Here is a 16,217-nt window from a genome sequence, read left to right as displayed (position 1 = left end):
GGTAATGGTTTGAGTTCGGGTTTTGGAGGTTTCTCCTCTTCTTGAGGGATTTTCAGAGGTTCTATTATCTTCTCTGATTCCTCCAAATCAGGCTGAACATCTTTAAAGATGTCCTCTAGCTCTAATTCGAGACTCTCAGCCATATTGACCTCAATTACCAGAGAGTCAATAATATCAACACTCATGCAGTCATTTGGGGTGTCTGGATGTTGCATGGCTTTGACAACATTCAACTTAAACTCCTCCTCATTGACTCTCAAAGTTACTTCCCCTTTTTGGACATCAATGAGGGTTCGGCCAGTTACTAGGAAAGGTCTTCCTAGAATGAGAGTTGCACTCTTGTGCTCCTCCATTTCCAGCACCACAAAGTCAGTAGGGAAGGCGAATGGCCCAACCTTGACAATCATGTCTTCAATCACGCCTGATGGGTATTTAATGGAGCCATCAGCAAGTTGAAGACATATCCTGGTTGGTTTGATTTCTTCAGTCAAACCAAGCTTTGTGATAGTAGATGCAGGTATTAGGTTGATACTTGCCCCAAGATCACATAAAGCTTGCTTGGTACAAGTACCCTCTAATGTGCATGGTATCATAAAGCTCCCAGGATCTTTAAGCTTCTCAGGTAAGCTTTTCAGAATGACTGCACTGCATTCTTCAGTGAGGTAAACTTTTTCAGTTTCCCTCCAATCCTTCTTATGACTTAAGATCTCTTTCATGAACTTAGCATAAGAGGGTATTTGCTCAAGTGCTTCTGCAAACGGGATCTTTATTTCAAGAGTCCTGAGATAGTCTGCAAAGCGGGCAAATTGCTTATCCTGTTCCGCTTGGCGGAGTTTTTGAGGATAAGGCATTTTGGCTTTGTATTCCTCAACCTTAGTTGCTGCATGTTTATTACCTACAGAAGTGGGTTGGGAAGCCTTTTTAGAAGGGTTGTCATCAGCACTTGTATGTGACTGATCCCCTACTGGCATTTGGATGCCAGGGGTGGAAGCTGGAGTGGCGTTAGACGCCATTTCCCCATTTGTTACTGGCGTCTGAACGCCAGAACCATGCTCCCTTTGGGCGTTCAACGCCGGATCCATGCTTGTTTCTGGCGTTGAACGCCAGGAATGAGCATAGGCTGGGCGTTCAACGCCAATATTATTCCTCTCTGGGCTCTGATTGTCCTCAGAGGGATTTTGAGTAGCCATTTGTTCATTTCTTGGCTTCCTGCTGCTTTGAAGTGAGGTATTTAATGTTTTCCCACTTCTTAGTTGAACTGCTTGGCATTCTTCTGCTATTTGTTTTGACAGTTGCTTTTCTGTTTGTCTTAACTGTACTTCCATATTCCTGTTAGCCATTCTTATTTCCTGTAGTATTTCCTTGAATTCGGCTTGCTGCTGAGTTAAAAAGTCTAATTGCTGATTGAATTCATTAGCCTGATCTACAGGACTGATTTCAGCAGTTACTGTTTTAGCTTCTTCTTTCATGGAAGATTCACTGCTTAGGTACAGATGCTGATTTCTGGCAACTGTATCAATGAGCTCTTGAGCTTCTTCAATTGTTTTTCTCATATGTATAGATCCACCAGCTGAGTGGTCTAGAGAAGTCTGAGCTTTTTCTGTAAGCCCATAGTAGAAGATGTCTAATTGCACCTACTCTGAAAACATTTCAGAGGGGCATTTTCTTAGCATCTCTCTGTATCTCTCCCAGGCATCATAAAGGGATTCATTATCTCCTTGTTTGAAGCCTTGGATGCTTAGCCTTAGCTGTGTCATCCGTTTTGGAGGGAAATAGTGATTCAGGAATTTTTCTGACAGCTGTTTCCATGTTTTTATGCTGTTCTTAGGTTGGTTATTTAACCACCTCTTAGCTTGATCTTTTACAGCAAATGGAAACAGTAATAATCTGTAGACATCCTGATCCACTTCTTTATCATGTACTGTGTCAGCAAATTGTAAAAATTGTGCCAGAAACTCTGTAGGTTCTTCATGTGGAAGACCAGAATATTGGCAGTTTTGCTGCACCATGATAATGAGCTGAGGATTCAACTCAAAGCTACTAACTCCAATAGAGGGTATACAGATACTACCCCCATATGAAGCAGTTGTGGGGTTAGCATATGACCCCAGAGTCCTCCTGGACTGATCATTCCCACTTAATTCCATAATGGAATAAAAGAGATGATATGTATGTTGCTATTGTTTATTTTATAAAAAAAATTAATTTTTATAAAATAAAATAAAAACGAAACAAATAAAAGAAATTGAAAAATATTTTGAAATTGAAATCTGAAATTTTTTTTTTGAATTTTGAATTTTATGATGAAAGAGGAAAATATGCAAAAGACACAAGATTTAAAATTTTTAGATCCAATGTTCCTTATTTTCGAAAATTTTGGAGGGGAAACACCAAGGAACACCAAACTTAAAAATTTTAAGATCAAAGCACAAGAAAGACTCAAGAACACTTTGAAAATTCACAAGAACACCAAGAACAAAAGGAAGAACACCAAACTTAAAATTTTTAGAAAACCAAGAAAAATTTTCGAAAATTAAAGAAAACTTAGCAAGAAAATACCAAACTTAAAGTTTGGCACAAGATTCAATAAAAGAAAAATTATTTTTGAAAAAGATTCCAAAGAGGATACCCAATTATGAAGAACAACTATAAGTAAAAAATTTTTTTGAAAGTTACTGTTTGAAAAAGCACAAGAGAAACAAGAAAAGACACAAAACAAGAAAAACTAAAGATCAATCAAGAAAAATGGACAAGAACAACTTGAAGGTCAAGGAAGAACCAAGAACACTAACACGAAAATTTTAAAGAAAATATAAAATATGCAATTAACACCAAACTTAAAATAAGACACTAAACTCACGAAAAATTAACAACTAATTAAGAAAAATAATATTTTTGAAAAGAAATTTTTGAAAAGAGACTATCCTATCAAAATTTAATGACTCTATAACAACAAAAATAAATTATTCCTAATCTAAGAAATAAAATAAGCCTTCAATTGTTCAAACTCAACAATCCCCGGCAACGGCGCCAAAAACTTATTGCACGAAGTTTTTGTAATTCGCACAACTAACCAGCAAGTGCACTGGGTCGTCCAAGTAATACCTTACGTGAGTAAGGGTCGATCCCACGGAGATTATTGGTTTGAAGCAATCAATGTTTATTTTATTAATCTTAGTCAGGAGGCAAATAAGATTATTTGGATTTAATTGTAAGAAGTCAAAGTATTTAAAATTATTAGAAAAATAAAAGAGAATCAAATCGTTACTTGGTGTGCAGTAATGAGAAATATGTTGAAGTTTCGGAGATGCTTTGTCCTTTGAATTTCTACTTTTCCTTGAAGTCCTCTTCCCACACGCATGGTTCCTTCCATGGCAAGCTCTATGTAAGGTGTCACCGTTGTCAATGGCTACCTCCCATCCTCTCAGTGAAAACGTTCCTATGCTCTGTCACAGCACGGCTAATCATCTGTCGGTTCTCAATCAGGTTGGAATAAAATCCATTGATTCTTTTGCGTCTGTCACTAACGCCCAGCCTTCAGGAGTTTGAAGCTCGTCACAGCCATTCAATCCCAGAATCCTACTCAGAATACCACAGACAAGGTTTAGACTTTCCGGATCCTCATGAATGCCGTCATCAATCCGGCTTATACCACGAAGATTCTGATTAAGGAATCTAAGAGATACTCATTCAATCTGATGTAGAACGGAGGTGGTTGTCAGGCACACGTTCATGGATTGAGGAAGGTGATGAGTGTCACGGATCATCACCTTCTCCATAATTAAGCGCGAATGAACATCTTAGATAAGAACAAGTGTGTTTGAATGGAAAACAAAGGAATTGTATTAAATCATCGAGACGCCGCAGAGCTCCTCACCCCCAACAATGGAGTTTAGAGACTCATGCCGTCAAAAAGTATGTAATTCAGATCTGAAAATGTCATGAGGTACAAGATAAGTCTCTAAAAGTTGTTTAAATAGTAAACTAGTAACCTAGGTTTACAGAATATGAGTAAACTAAGATAATTGGTGCAGAAATCAACTTCTGGGGCCCACTTGGTGTGTGCTGGGGCTGAGACTAAAGCTATCCACGAGTAGGGGCCTTTCTTGGAGTTAAACTCCAAGTTATGACGTGTTTTGGGCGTTCAACTCCGGATCATGACGTTTTTCTGACGTTTAACTCCAGACAGCAGCATGTACTTGGCGTTCAACGCCAAGTTACGTCGTCTATCTTCACGCAAAGTATGAACTATTATATATTGTTGGAAAGCCCTGGATGTCTACTTTCCAACGCCGTTGAGAGCGCGCCAATTGGACTCCTGTAGCTCCAAAAAATCCATTCCGAGTGCAGGGAGGTCAGGATCCAACAACATCAGCAGTCCTTTTTCAGCCTAACTCAGATTTTTGCTCAACTCCCTGAATTTCAGCCAGAAATTACCTGAAATCACAGGAAAACACACAAACTCATAGTAAAGTCCAGAAATATGATTTTTGCCTAAAAACTAATAATATTCTACTAAAAACTAATTAAAACATGCTAAAATCTACATGAAATTACCCCCAAAAAGCGTATAAAATATCCGCTCATTAAGCAACTTGTTGTCTAAGAATTGAACTTGGTACTTTTCAAAGTTAGTTTTACAAGATACAGCGAGTTCAATTTTGAGGTAACTCTGGGCTAGTCATTTCCGTGATTCACATGTTCCCAGTGATATGATTTGAACCGTTCCATGTCATCATCTTTCAAGTTGATCAGATATCTTCGCATTATGCTTCATTCATTATTTGACATCAACTTGCTTATTCTCTGGAGAATGGTTCATTCTTCTGTAATAATTGGTACATTCTACTTGTGTAACTTTTTTTTTTCATTCCACCTAATTTTTTTACTCATTTTAGTTACACAAAGTGCATTTCAATATCTTCAATACCAACTATTGCGACTTAGTGACCATGATATTGATGATTTCCTTTCAATTCATTGCACCCTGTTGCAATCTCATTTTCATCATCAATAATTACACCTCATTGTATGCATTTTGTGAATCCTTTTTGTTAGGCAAGCTTTCTTTCATCATAACACTAATTATCAATCTCACCTCTTACTCATTAACTTGTTTAACCTACTTACTTCATTTCTCTTTACTCGACTCATTAACCATTCTTTTGAGTTAAGATGATGAATATGCCTATTCTTCAAGAATTGTGTACATTGTTGGATGTATTGATTTCTTGGTTTATGTTTCCACTTATGCTTATTTGCACACCAAGTTTTCAATACACATCATGATTGCTTGTCATTCATTTTACATCTGGAAGTTGCTATTAAATACTAAGTGCTTCATTGCTTATATTCTATCATACTTTTTAGGATGTCGGACAAGGGAAAAGCTATAGCCACTACCTCCAAGAAAAGAAAACATTCTACACCCTCTATTCCCTCCATTTACAAGAATTATGCTAAGAATCCGTTGAATGACGAGGAAAAAGAAAATCAGTTGCTACCTTCGACCGATCCAACAAAGTTTCCCAATCTTTACTGTGAGCTTCACCTTTCCAAGTATCGGACGACGAAACTGAATACTGAGAAGAAGCTTGTCCTTCCCATTGATGTGAGACGAGAAATTACTAGTCGCATCCTAGAATTGGGTATGGACTTTGTTGATAGAGATTTGGGAGATATCAACATTTCTTGGGTTAAGGAATTCTATTGCAACTTCTTCTGTCCTACTCTGGATTCAGTTCAGTTGAGGGGTAGAGAGGTCATGATCACTGAGTCAGCCATAGAGGAGGCATTGCAGTGCCGACATCTTACCGATGGCACCTGCGCTCATCAGTAGGCTGAGATAGCTATCCACAATATGACCTTTGACTATGAGGCACTTAAGCGGGTGATTGGTTTACCAGATGCCACTTGGGTCATGGATGCGAACAACACTAAGCCTAAGGGGATGCTATTTGCTCATTTGACTAGAGAGGCCAGGACTTGGCAGATGATATTTGCCCACTATGTCGTACCCACAACTCATTTTTCTGAGATCCCTATGGAGATGTTACTTTTGATTGGTTGTGTTATGGAAGGAAAGGAGGTTTATTTCCCTCGACTGATCCGGCAGTGTATGTGGCGAGCACATATTCGTGGCCTACTTCCGTTCCCTACCTTGGTTACCAGTATGGCCGCCCTAGCTAGGTTCCCTGGTTGGATGATGATGTGATACCACCACCCCCAGATGATGATGACAAGGAGGTTACTATTCCTTGGGGTGGTTGGGTGCACGAGAAGCCCTCGGCTAGACGCCGATCTAGGGCTAGAGCAGTGGTAGGGATGGCTGGACCTTCAGCCTCGACAGCAGCAGCTCCATCCTCTTCGACAGCCCCTTCTTCAGCACCTGAGCCGACTTACTTATTGGTTCAGCGTCTGTTTTGGTTTTTGGAGCGCGAAAAGTGCCACATCAGGTGCCGAATGGATCGGATGGATCAGGCACTCATCTCCTTGGGCGCCGAGTTACCTCCGCTCCCAGACTCTCTAGCCTCCGATGAGCAGGATCATCCGGAGGAGGATGTTGATGAGCCGACTCAGCAAAATGCACCTCCAGCTACTCCTGACACCACAGAGATTCAGCAGCCTCATGAGGAGCCGGTCCCACAGCCTCAGACAGAGTCAGCACCTACCGTTGTACCTTCCCCTGATCCTCCGGTTTAGCATCTTAAGTGTGGGGAGGTCACCGGTAGCATCATTAGAGGACTGGTGAACATTTTGGCCACTTTCCTAGTTATCTTACTTTGCATATCTTTTGTATATATTTGATGCATTTTGAGTTTATTTTGGATACTCTTACTATTTTGGTTCGTTTTGGATACCTTTACTGTTTATTTTGGATTTTAGATGTTTTGGATGCTTTTGGATATTTTAGATGCTTTAGATGCTAGATTCTATACCTTTAGTTGGATTTTTCTTTATATACTTTTGCATATCCTTCTTTCTAGTCTATAGTGTGATCAGAAATCATGTTTGAATTGCAAAAACTTAGTCACCCTGTTTGCATAAGAAATTGTTTTAAGTGAAAAAGGAAAGGATAAACTAAAGAATTTTTGAATCTTTCCAATCACAATAATGCTTAGTCAAATATTGAGATTTTCCAAGAATTTTAATTATAGGGCATAGGGCACCAACCCAATTGATTGAAGAAAATTTTTGGTGAAACTTGCTTGAATTTCATATTTTGTGAAGCATGTATTGAACTAAGAATACAAGCTTGTGAGACTTGAGCCTATTGATGTGGTTACATTTTATAACCACTTATTTTCCATTATTGTGTGCAATTGTTTTCTATCTATGATTGTGATCCTTGATTTGCTTGATTCTATATGTCCATTTATTTCTTGTATTCATGCATTTGTATAATTGAGGCCATTATTTCATTAGCCCACTTACCCAAATAGCTTACCTTTTACTCTCCATTGTTAGCCAATTTTGAGCCTATGCTTAACTAACTTGTTCTCATTTTAGCACATTACAAGCCCAAGGCGGAAAACCAATGAAAATTCCTTGTTTGGATCTTTGATTAGTCTAGGCAAGTGAGAGTGTCTATTATTCAAAGTTGGTGAGGCTTGCGGACATTGGAAGGGATAAAAAAAAGGTGTGGTACACTCCCATTTTTAGGAATTTGGAAACATATTCATGTATCGATTGAATGTATAAGACCTTATGCAATTGACGTCCTTGTGCAAAGCATAAAAATGAAAATGAAAAAAAAAAGAGAGAAGAGAAAAATAAAATGAAAAAGAAAATGAAAAAAAACAAAAAGAGAAGAAAAAGAAGAGAGAAAATGAAAAGAAAGCAACCAAAGGGGACAAAATGCCCCAAGGTGAAGTTCAATAAAAAGAAATCAATGCATAAGTGTTATGAATCAAGGAATAGAATGCATGAATATGTAAGAAAAAGTGAATAATGGGTAGTTAGAGTAGTTTGAATTTGTATAGGTCATTATATAGGTTAGGAGGGAAAGTCTATGCTAATCCAAGATCCAAACTCTAGTCCACTTAACCATAAATGATCCTACCTTGACCCTAACCCCATTACAACCTAAATGAAAGACCTCATGATGAATGTATGCATGCATTGAATAGGTGTTGATTGTTAGAAGAAAATCAAATTTTGGAAAGCATGAGTAGAAGAGAATTGAGTGAATTAACCCTTAAACACTTGAGTGAAAAGAGCGGATACACATCCGGTGAGGGTTCAAAAGTTCAATTACATGTGTTCATCCATATTATCTATATTCTTGCAAACTTGACTTTTTGATAATTCAATACAATTGTTGTTTGGATTTGATCCCTATTGCCCTAGCTCTTGTGCCTACACATGTTCTCTTGGGAATTGATTTGTTTGAACTAAGCATTTGCATTCACTTTAGGTAGTTGAATTTAGATAGGCTCACATAGTTTAGTGCATTCAAATAAATGTCATACCCCTTAGCTCCTTCTTATTTTAGCATGAGGACATGCAAAGGTTTAAGTGTGGGGAGGTTGATAAACCCCAATTTGAGGGTTTATCTTGTATTGAATTTAGAGTATTTTCATGACCTTTTCTCGCATTTAGCCTATGAAATAGCATGGTTTTGTAATCTCTCCCGTATTTGTGCTTAAGTGTAAAAACATGCTTTTTAAGCCTTATTTTGATGAATTCTAATTCCTCTTTGATTCCATAAGATGCCTTGATGTGTTTGCTAGTAATTCCAGGATTGAAATAGGCTAGGCATGGATCAAAGGGAGCAAGGAAGGAAGCATACAAGTGGAGAGAAGCATAAATAGTCAAAGAAGTGAAATCAGCCAAGCACGCGCACGCGGACACGGCGCTTGCGCGCATATTGCAGAATCGGCCAGGGACGCGCACGCGTACCGTGCGCACACACGCCGAAGTCCGCACATGACTTCATTAAAGCAACACGTGCTTGGCGATTTGGAAGGGTTTCTGAACCCATTTTGGCGCCAATTGCTGATAGAAATGAATAAAAGGATCAAGGATTGAAGGGGGAATGGAATAGAAGTTAGTTACCATTAGTCATAGCTTGAGTTTAGAGTAGCTTTTAGAGAGAGAAGCTCTCACTTCTCTCTAGAATTAGGATTAGGTATAGGTTAATCTCTCTTCTTAGATCTAGGTTTAATTCATTCTTTAATTCACTTCTCTTTTATCAAGTCTTAATCTTCTCTTCTTCCTCTTTCTAGTTATGTACTTTAATTCTTGTAATTCTTCACTTTGTTTTGGATAGATTGTTGTTCATTTGTTTTCTTTCAATAATGCAATTTGAGGTAATTCATGATAATTGTGATTTCCTTGATTGTTGTTGTTAATTCTTTGCAATAATTGTTGTTAGATTCTATTCTTGTTGTTGATTTACTGTGCTTTCCTTTTACACCTTCCAAGTGTTTGATGAAATGCTTGGTTAGATTTTAGTGTAGGTTTTGTTCCTCTTGGCTTAGGTAGAGTTATTAATGACTCTTGAGTTATCTAATTCCTTTGTTGATTGATAATTAGAAGTTGCTAATTAATTTGAATGCCTCTAAAGCTAGTCTTTCCTTTAGGAGTTGATTAGGACTTGAGGAATCAAATTGATTCATCCACTTGACTTTCCTTGTAACATCCCTTCCAGCAAAATACCTTGCTTAAGTCAGGGTATTTCTACTAGAAAGAACGTTACGTGACCTTTTCTAATATTAACTACTTAATTACTGAGCCTTTATATCGAGTTCGCGTTCTAGTTTTAAGAAAATTCCGGAAAATTTTGTTTTTATTCATTCAAGACATGTATCAAAGATAAGCATTGCAAATAATAATACAATCATATAAGTATTATTAATAGTAATTCTTATACATAGGAAGTCATATAAACCCAAATACAATACCTACCCCTCTGATAAAATAAAACTTCAAAGGAAAAGAGCGAGAGGACTCTATGAAAGCAATTAAAACCATAAAGAAAACCTACTAATCGCTCGCAGCTTCAAATTGCGTCTTCAAACCTGTGTCACTGAAAGGGTGGAAAATTTGGGAGTGAGAACCAAACCACATATTCTCAGTAGAGGTAGAGAATGCCGTGAAAGTAAAGAATAGAGCGCAAATAGTTAATTTCATTCAGATACATCTAAAAGAAAATTAACCTTCTTTAAAAGCATTCGTTAATTATTCAAAATCCTAAACCCATATTTTCTTTATAAAACTCTTAAAAGTTTCCTAGACTGTATGAATGACTAATTTGTTCCAAGCATAGGTTCATTAAGTCTATACTGAACCAGCTTAATCTTTCATAGTTTATTAAACCTCAAACACAGACCAATCACGGCCTCAGGCCTAAGCAATTCAATCAACATCCAATTCACCACAATCCAGTCAATTAGTTACAAACACAAGTAATGAGGTTCAAACACAATCAAGAGCAAGTATATCAAGTATAACAATTAGCAGTTAACAGAATTATTCATTTAAGCAAACCAATTACATTATACATACTCAAACAATGTCACATAAATGCATATGATGAATGTCTAGTCCTAGTGCAGGTAATGAGCTCATCTGTCGGTTTCTACCCGCTCCCGACGTAACCCAGCATTACCAGCCGGATATGGCTTTCCTGTTGGCTATACCCCTGTGTACAGGAAATAACCCCTCTGCCACCACAGGGTCCACTGCACGCAGGAAATAACACATCTGCCACTGTAGGGATGTATGCCGAACCACCTTCTGTATACAGGAAATAACCCCTCTGCCACTACAGAAATGGAACAGGTGGTCACAGTACTCTGTAGCAGGAAATAACCCCTCTGCCTTACAGAAATAAAATATGGATCTGTACCGCAGGAAAGCATTCTCGGTGATCACACCATTATCTATCTGACTGCCTCACTGCAGCAGATGATCATACAAGTATATCTGGAGTTGCCTTAACGCAACAAATGAAGAAAAACATCTCTTGGGTTGCCTCAAGCAACAAATAAATATCTCTTGGGTTGCTTCAAGCAACAGATAATCATACAATAAGTACTTTACTCTTTCCTTGTTCCTTCATAATTGCAAATACGCAAGTGGGACAAGACCCACGCCCTTGCCAACAATCTCATATGTCAAATAATTTTTTCTTAAAAGAATCATTGAAGTTATTATCATTAAACAAACCTTAAATATTGATTTTGATTAAGTCCTTATACTTTTATAAAAATTCGGACATAATCTCCTTTAAAAATAGGACTTAGCCACCCTTACGGGTCCCAACCAAACAATTTACCAAACTCCTTTCAACCTTTCCAATATCCACTCAATTCAGAAACAAGCAAATTCCAACATTGAATCAGCCATATAATGCTAAGGTTCATCTTTAATTTTATAAACTCATAACTATCACTCAAGCATTCTCAACACCCTATCTTCTTTTCTGTTTTTAATATAGCAAATGAACTCGAAATTGCGCAAACTTTATGTCCAGGTGTTCGCCTTGAGATAAGCTTTCTAACAAACCAAAGATCATAATTTTCTGGTTTCACTAGCCTTAGGAATAAAGGAAAAACCAAGACTGCTCTGCAGTGCGTAAAACCGGAAAAACAGCAGCAGCATGTGACATTCAAAATTCAATATAAAATCCAAGTTAAATCCAATGACTTTGAAAATTAATACAGTTCAACTTCACTCATCCAAGTTTCTTTTCCAATTGGTTTCAGGTCAATATCATATTTAATGAAGAAGTTATATAACCTAGAAGTTGACTAATTTTCTGCAGAATTCTGCTTTAAAAGTTAATGAACTTATCTTCTTCCAAGTCCCATAACTTACTCATTAAAATATGGATAGCCCTGAAATTTAAGTCACATATGCTAAACATACTTAGTTTTCACTTCCAATTGGTTGCATCTCAATATCATTCCAGATTTAAAAATTACAAAACCTCAAAGTTACTGACTTTGAAAACAAAGCCTGACTTTTACTGCATAAAACATCTTTCTTTGAAAATCCAAATCTTTAAAACCACAACTCTAACAATTCTAATTTTTATGAAATTAAATTATTAGGACCAAAGTTTAATTTAAAATTGGTTCTATCTCAAAATTCAAAATGCAGAATTTCCATTAAAGAAATCAAGTTGCTGCTGTGTTAAATGCTCAGCAGAAAAAAAAAACCAGATTTGACATCCATGATTCAAAAATTCACCATAAATCATAAACTTAATGAAAAAGTCTCAAATTTGCCAGTTTAGTTCCTTGTATCCCCAAGTTTAACCCAGATTTGGTTCCACGCAATTCCGATAAACACAGAATTAGTTATAGCTTTTCAAAGCTGCTGACTCAGTTTAGAAGTTATGCAGAAAATCAGATTTTAGAATTCAACTTTGAAAAATCATAACTAATTCTCTAATTGATACGAAACCTTAAAAATTGAGTTTTCACAATTACACTTAATATAATTTACTTAACACTTAAATTCTTATCATTTTAGTCACTATAGAGTCACTGATTCACTTTCAAAGTTGCCGTTTATTTCCAAGAGAACCTGATTTTCAGCAAACCATTTAGTATTCAAAATCCAACCCTTCAATACCCCTCAAAACCAATTCCAAATCAACCACCAACCAAACTCATTAACATTTCCATATACCAAATAACAACTCAATGGCAACAAATCCAACATAACCCATTAAAATTCAGGAATTCTCAACAATTAATCATCAAACAATTCCCAATCCACATAATCAATCAATATCACTAATCAACAATTCCAAATCACAATTTCAGCCACAATTCAATATTCACATAGTCAATCAACTACTCACAGGTATTAAATCTATTTGCAGTTATTCAATAAACCTTGTAGGCATTCTTAAACTGAAATCGTTTTAAACCCCCTACCTCGATGTCGAAACTCGTAAGATTAAACGCTGTGAGCGGCTTTTCCTTTTGACTCACAGCAGTGGCAATTCCCACGCAAATCCGAATCTGGCACTGTCTCTAATCATGCTCGCAACGGCGACAATTCCACAACAGTAATAATAGTTACAGCGAAACAGGGAATTCAAATTGGATGGGAATAAAGAACAATTACAGCCCTGGGGATTTCAAGACAAGATATATACCAGAATCAATTCAGAACAAGCATGGCAATGATAATAAAACGTGTAAATGGGTCTTATTTAAGAAAAAGGTCAAACCAGAGTCAAAGTGGCAGTTTCAATCTCAACACGGCAAATTCAGCAGCGGCAGAGTAACTAACTCGCTGTGACAAGTGGGTGGCGGCTCCAGGCAGAATCGATGACAACGATAGGGCCTTGGCCTTCGGCGGCAACGACAACAACGCTTGGTGATAGCAGCAGCCACAGAGGCCCAGCGTCACCCTTCACTCGCGGTTTCTCCCCCTCTGTTCGAACTTTATGCTTCCAGCCGCTACAACGATGGTGACGGGGTGGCAGCAACAGCTGCGCGGCGACGGAGTGGCGGCACTGTCCTTCGCGCACGAGCTATCCTTCTCCTCGCGTTTGTCCTTTCCCTTGCAAGCGTTCTCTCTCTGTCCTCTGGCTCTGGCGATAGCGACGGTAACCGGCGCATGGAGCAGCACGGCGCAGCGATCCTCCTTCCTCTCTTCTTCCTCTGTTCCCTCACCCTCTCCCTCTGTTCGTTTCCTTCTTTCTTCCCTTCCGTTTCCCCCTCGAGCTCCCCGTTCCCTTTCTTTCCCTTTCTGAGTGTAGATTTAGGGATTTAGTATACAAATTAGGGATTTGTGATATTAGGATTAAAATTAAGATTTTATAAAAGAATATGGATAGATATGAATAGATATTTTGATAAAATTGAAAAGAAGAGTAATTTTAAAATTAAATATATTCTCTTAAAATATTTAAGAATATCATTTATCAATATATTGTTAAGTGGAATTAATTATTTTTAATTTAAATTATAAAATAAGTATATTAATCACATTTTTATAAAATATAGTTTAAACTCAATACTAATTATTCAAATTAAATGATATAACTTTTTATTATTTTTCTATCACCGAAACTTTAATTTTAATTTACAAAATATCTAATTATAATAAAATTACTTAAACTTTAAGTATTTATAAAAATCTATTTAATCATTCCTAATAAATAAATCTCCTAGAGCTCAAAGTAATAAAATAAACCATAATTTATTCATAATAGAAATTACTTAAATTAAATTATATAATACTTCCATCACTAAATTTTATTTCCAAAGCATATGAAATAACCAATTATAAAAATTACATAAGAATATTAATTAACTTAAACTCCAAATATTAATAAAACTAATTTAATTATTCTTAATTGACTAATTTATAAAATAAGATATCAAATTAATAAAATAAATCGTAACCCTTTCAGAATAAAAGTTACTTGAATTAAATTATACAATCCTTTCTAATTTTTCAATTACTAAAATTATACAAAATATTCCATTATAGAAAATTACTTAAGAATCTTATTTGATTTAAAACGAAATTATCTCCGAATCTATTTAATTATCTCTAATAAAATAATTTTTAAAATTATAAAGTTTAAACTCAATAAGGTAAAATCACAATTTATTTATATTTAGATTTTTCAAAAATGAGGGATGTTACATTCCTCCATGGTTAGAGGTTAACTAAGTGGGAGTAATGGACAATTTGTCATCACAATTGAGAAAGATAACTAGGATAGGACTTCTAATTCTCATATCTTGTCAAGAGCTTTGTTAGTTGTTAGTTTATTTTCTTTGCCATTTATATTTCTTGTCCAAAATCTTAAAAACCCCAAATATAACTCACAACCAATAATAAGACACTTCATTACAATTCCTAGGGAGAACGACCCGAGGTCCAATACTTCGGTTTATAAATTTTAGGGGTTTGTACTAGTGACAAACAATCTTTTGTATGAAAGGATTATTGTTGGTTTAGAAACTATACTTGCAACCAGAATTCATTTGTGAAATTCTAAACCGTCAAAAATCCAATCATCAATCGACCCTTACTCACGTAAGGTATTACTTGGACGACCCAGTGCACTTGCTGGTTAGTTGCGCGGAGTTATGACTAAGTGTGATTCACGTTTGAGAGCGCTACAAAGTTTTTGGCGCCATTGTTGATGATCACAATTCCGTGCACCAGAGACGTGACACGGCTGCATGACACACGCGACCGCGTGAAAGAGAGGAAATCGCAGTGACGCGGCTGCTTGGCTCACACGACCGTGTGGATTGAAAAAGCATAAGCGATGCAGAGGCATGGACGATGCGCCCGCGTGAAAAAGCAAAATGTCGAATGATGCGTCCGCATAAATGATGCGACCGCATGACGTGCGCGATCTGCAGAATCTCAGAAGTCATTGACAGTGTTTCTGGGACGGATTTCAACCCAGTTTTTGACCTAGAAACACAGACTAGAGCCAGGGAACATGCAGAAACAAGAGACAACATTCATTCCACACAATTTTTAGTTTTAGATCTAGTTTTTACTCCTCCTCTAGGTTTTCTCTCTACACATTCACAGTTCTTAGGATTTTATTTTCTATTGCTTTTTGCATCAGGATATTGAGAAGAGTTATTACCTCATCAAGACTTCGTCATTCTAGTTTGTTTTCTTTACTTGGCTTTACTCTTCCATGTCCTTTAATTTACTCAATTCTATTATTGGATTATTTTAGAGTTTATTAATACAAGAATTACCTTTATTTTTAATTGATTCCTTTGAGTTTTTATTTATCATGTCTTTCTTTAATTCCTTTTCCTATGTTATGAGTTTTACATTCACAATGATCGAGTAGTTCCCTAACTTGATGGGGAGTTGATTGAAAGGAACCCTTGAGTTGGGGTGCTCAAAGGAAAAATTGTAATTGGGTTCATTGTTGGAATGCCCTCTAGTCACTGACACTAATCCTTTTCAATGAGCGGACTGGGACTTGTGAATAGAAACAGCAATGCAACTTGTTTGACTCTTCCTTACCTAGTAAGGGATAACTAAACAGAGCAACCTTCAATTATCAATTAATCTTGAGAGTACTTCAACAAGAATAGGGCTTGCAACTGATCTACTCCCAGTCAAGGCTTTTATTTAAAATTAATTAAATTCTCTAAATTAATTTCATGTTTATCAACTCAACCGTTTTTGAAAACACCTGATTGATAAAATAGCACATCTCTCTGCAACTCGTTGGGAGACGACCTGGGATTCATATT

The 16,217-nt window shown here is 36.7% G+C and overlaps 1 long non-coding RNA gene across 1 annotated transcript; it reads right to left on the bottom strand.

Moving 5' to 3' along the window:
- Window positions 1–9,823: 9,823 nt before the first annotated feature.
- LOC112715586 (uncharacterized) lies at window positions 9,824–13,761 on the bottom strand. Its single transcript, XR_003159846.2, has 3 exons — window positions 13,193–13,761; window positions 12,894–13,090; window positions 9,824–10,030 (listed from the first exon to the last, which is right to left on the bottom strand). It is a non-coding gene; the product is annotated as an uncharacterized lncRNA (long non-coding RNA).
- Between the last annotated feature and the right edge of the window lie 2,456 nt (window positions 13,762–16,217).

This window comes from Arachis hypogaea, chromosome 10 (genome assembly GCF_003086295.3).
Source record: "Arachis hypogaea cultivar Tifrunner chromosome 10, arahy.Tifrunner.gnm2.J5K5, whole genome shotgun sequence".
NCBI classification, from domain to species: domain Eukaryota; kingdom Viridiplantae; phylum Streptophyta; class Magnoliopsida; order Fabales; family Fabaceae; genus Arachis; species Arachis hypogaea.
The sequence above is the reverse complement of the archived record's forward strand: the minus strand, read 5'-3'. Positions and strand labels throughout refer to the sequence as shown.